Source organism: Egretta garzetta, unplaced genomic scaffold (genome assembly GCF_000687185.1).
Source record: "Egretta garzetta isolate BGI_Z169 unplaced genomic scaffold, ASM68718v1 scaffold5, whole genome shotgun sequence".
NCBI classification, from domain to species: Eukaryota; Metazoa; Chordata; class Aves; order Pelecaniformes; family Ardeidae; genus Egretta; species Egretta garzetta.
The window spans coordinates 3655341-3660122 of NW_009259707.1; positions in this window are offsets into that span (position 1 = coordinate 3655341).

Here is a 4782-nt window from a genome sequence, read left to right on the forward strand (position 1 = left end):
CTACTGAATTTCCCTTGTGGTGCTAGCAAAATGCTGTTCCAAAAAGTAATAATGCATATGAAAAAAAAAAAAAAAAAGGAGAAAAGGGGAAAAAAAAGGATCATAGAGATCATGCCGTCACATTTAATTTCAGAGAACAAAACCTGAAGCTGATTTCTCTTTAGATCAGTTGTATACCAGTTGGAACACGGGTGCCTAGCACTGCGACAGAGTAATATGATCTGAGCTTTAAATAGCTGCCAAATAACCATGTGGTGGCTGGCAGCATTAAACGTGTTGCAATGAGAGTGATCTGTTTCAAAGTAAAGCCACATAACAGAGGATAAGTCAATCTGATGTGGTATAGAAAAGGAGGGGAGAACGTTTTTCATTATCTTTCTGGGTTTCTTTCTGTTTTAAATGTGTTTCCATCTTAAAGATGTGTTAATTTAAGATCTTTTTCTTAAACTTTTAAAAACCTGAATCACGTGCAAGCCATTTCAGAGAACATCTCCTTGGGCACCAGGGCACAGGGCAGGGGGGAAGGGTGTGCCAAATGTGAAGTACCACCGCTGAGACCATCCCCTTGCTGCAGCCCAGTTCAGAGTGGCTGCCTCCCGGTGTGAAAGGCACATTCCCTGCCCAGGGACTTCCCCCAGTTTGTACTAAATGCATCCTTGGCAGTTTTTAGGAACAGATATGGAACAGATCTATGGCAAATAGCATGGGGTGACTTCTGCTCCAGGCCCTCCCCTTATCCTCACAGCAAAATTTAGAGCCTTGAAGCACTCCCTGAGGCCCCTCTGGGCTCCCTGGGATCTAGGTGCAGATTTTGGAAGTGTCTAATGTAGGAGATGCCGCCAGCCCTGCATTCCTTCTTACCCTCATGTCAAATGGCTCTCCTGATCCCTATTGCCAACATGTCTCCCGGGTAGATGAGCCACACTGTGGACTGGAAAGATAGACCAGTTTAAACTGGTAATGTGAGTAAGAGACATGGAGGGAAAAGTGGCACTGTAAATACTTCGGACTCTTCATCCCTTCTGTCAGTTTTGATTATAGGTGACCGATTTCTGTTTTCAATTTCAGTATCTCCACTGACTTCAGCAGCATCAGTCCGGATTTACTCTAAGGTAACACAGCAGAATTTCATGTGAACATACTTTATCTAGCCTTCACTGCCTGGAAATGACATTGCCGAAAGTAGTGATAGCAACAGGAGAGCCAAGAGGAAAACCCAGCTGCTGCATCAGAAGGTAAACAGCTCGGTGAAGAGGTCCAATATGACTTCCTAAAAGATAATAAGCACAACACACTTTGCAGCCAGCTAGGTTTTTGCAAGAATGGGGACACAGCAATACCGACATGACTTACGATCGTCCTAACCAGCAGTTTACTAGCACGCTATAGAGTCCGGACTCAGTTGCAGCAGCTAGGCACCCTGCAGAGACACAGAGCAGGCTTTATTTTGCATTTCCTCAAAGGAGAACATTGCTTTACCTCACTAACATAAATGTCAATAAACAGCCACATATTTCATGAAGGTCAGTTCCAGTGAAACTTCCAGCAGCTGCCCCAATGAGTAACAAGGATAAACCCGGAGCAAATCCTTTTCAGACTGTTTTTGTCTGCAGCTGCCTTTGCCACACTGTGTCAGCACGTCCCCCGGGAATCCACAACAGCTGCACAGCGGGCTGGCAGAGGGCAGCGCAGAGGGACGCTCGCCCTCCTTTCTTACCTCCATCTCCTCGTCTTCTCACTGTCTCCTTCATGGGCAGTCATGGTCCTCGCCATGTTTGCGCTGGACAAGCGGGTGAGTGACAGATGGAAAGGAATCAGAAGATGCTTCTTATCTACCTGTTCCTTTTACCATCACTTTTCCAAACACGTTACTTAAAAAAAAAAAACCAAACCAAAACTCTTTTCTTCCAATATGACCACAGGCTGTTAAGACAGGCAGGCATTTAAAAATAAAAAACCCCAGACCCTATATGCTTGTGAGGAACACAGTTCTTTGACCAATTTCACAGAATATTTTGATTATGGTATTTAATCCCCTTTACAATCTTTTACTCAGCTCTAATCATGAAAAGCCCTGCATCGCCGCCAAGGATTTTCTAGACAAAAGCATATCTGGAAGCATGCCACGGAGTGAGTCTCCTTAGCTGGCCTGTCTTCCCCGAGTTCTTACAAACCCATTCCCCCTCGCATAGTTCTTTAATGAAATCAGAAGAACAAGAGTTAGACTGTGCTTTTAGGTAACAACCAGACAGAAATGCCTCCCCACCACCCTCAACACCGTTCCCTGGTCTGCAGCACCTACTTCTCACACATCATATGATCAGCTACCTACACGTTTTGGAAGGAGCAAGCAACCTGTTCCCACCATTTCAGAAGGAACCTGACTCAATTCTGCCGTTAGGAGAAGAAAGTCATATCCAATTAAAGCAAATGGATAGAGCTACAGGCCATTGCCAGAAGTGTGAGTTCGAGTGAAGAATTTATGAGTACTCAAGCAATTGCTACTGACGCCAGAAAAGCATCCTGAAGTTTCTAAGGAAACCCTCAGAAACACCTTGGATCTTCAATGGCCATTACGCTCGCAGTCCAACCCGCAGGGTTGTCTCCAAGAGAGGCCGCCTCGCACACAGGAGTGTAGCTAATTTAGCTGCATAATGGAGAGAGTTCCGAAGATGCACATGGGCTGAATTAAGGGCTCCACGGGAGCCTTTGGCTCATTCCTTGCAGAGTTTATTAGTTGCTGCTGCACACATGGTTAGGCTTGCTGGAAGAAGTCCAGCTCTGAGGCACCTCTCAATTCCTCCAGCTTCTAAAAGTTGCAAGAAAGTGGCTCAAGCATATTGCCCCCTCTAAGCTCTTGTGGAGAAGGGCTGTCCCCTGCAGAGAAGCAGACAGGATTTGGGAGGGGTACCTAGTCAAATAACTCTTCATTATTGAATTTACCTCCACAATTACCAGTGAATATCTCAGACTGTAAAGGGGGTAAATACCAACAGATTGTATTATTTGAGAAACAGTATGTGATTGTGTAATTAAGGGCAGGAATATAATACCATATGCACAAGGGGCAGGGTTAATTTCAGCATTTCCTGACTAACCAAGGGCATTATGGTGTAACCCTAATGCTCTCCGGATGGCTATCATTTATATGGAGTTCATATATATGCTTATGAATATTTGGTTAAAATTCACCCATCATACTCTCTGACACAGTAATTAAAACCACCATGTTAGCTGCCAATAAAAATATTTTTGTGATTTGGTAATTATTCCAAACCTCATAGTCGCAGCTCCCCTACCCCCCGCCCTTGTTGTCTTCCTGTTCTATAATGTATAAAGCTAATCTTGATGATGGAAAAATAAATAAGTAGCAGAGAAGGCTGGAAAGCTTCCAATCACAAAAGCTCCCGAAATGGAAGCAACATCCAATCTGGCCCACCACATCTTCTAGGTGGGCACTACTTTCCTGCCTTTTAGTGATGCTTTCAGTATTCGTAACAGCTGTGGAATTAAGTATTATGAACAAGAAGAAACCAACATGCAGTCTTTATTTTTCCCCCATCAGTCCCAAACTATTCTGCATTGGGTTACAAAGTGAAAACCAACACACGCTCAGATGGATTTAATTTCAGGTTGGGCCCAATGCCAGACAAAGTTGCCCCATTGTTAAAACTCCACCCCATCTTTTCCATACCATGCATACAGTCCCATCCTCACCCATCTTCCAAACATATGCACACACACACACACATATGCACATACAGAGAGACCCAGCCGCTTCTACAATACAGAACCAAATCCATCTCCCCTGCTGTCTTCGCTAGTCTCATTGCTTTCCCTGGGATGACTAGTAGGCAAGTTGGATTTGGTCTATAATGCCGATTTTTAATATTTGGGAAAATAAAAGCTACATAAAACATACATTTTCATGTCCTAGATATTGTCTTCATAATAAACCTTTTTTTTTAATAAAAAAGTCGCTTTACACAACCAGAAAAATGTTTGTTGGAAGAGCCAATTATTCCACTCAAGAATAAAAGGTTTAAAACTTGGTTAAAATATTAATACTGTAATTCAAAGTACAATTTTGGCATAACTTCAGCTAGTGATTTAACTGAGGCATGTGGGCTTACAGAATCACGCAACAAACATGGATTTCAGCATAGAGAAGTATACAGATTTCAAATGCTTACAGAAGAGAAAAACGTGTAACAGAAGCAGTTAAACTTTTACATGTACGGACTAGCACCAGGTCGCTGTTCACAGCAATGGTCTTCTCTCTCATCCTCTTCCCATGGATGCTGCATGAACAAGTGCACTCTGTTTTTATAAAGTGCAGACGTGTTGGCTTGTATTAAAGCTAAAGCAAGCAGTGGAAAACAGGAGAGGAGGTAGATAGAATTACTCTGTTTGAATGTTTGTTTTCTCCTCCACCTTGTACCATTCTCCACAAGCAGAAGCGCAAAGTAAATGTTAAAAGACAAGGGTATAAAATGTTGATTTGGCCCACTGTATGTTGGGCTTTTGGTTGCAGAAAATGTTTGCCTTCCTCTGTTTCCAGAACTGCAAAAATGCTGCTAATAGTACAGTATGGAGAACCATGGGGGTACTTCCTAAAGAATTAAAAACAACTAGTTGGGACTAAAGGTAGTTTCTTCCTGTATCGAGTTTTGTGTCCTTTACCCTTAAACAAGTAACCTAAGAACTTCCAGAAGTCTGCCTGCATACTTAGGACTGCCATAATGATAATAATGTATAAAATTGTGTTCCAGTTTACAACTG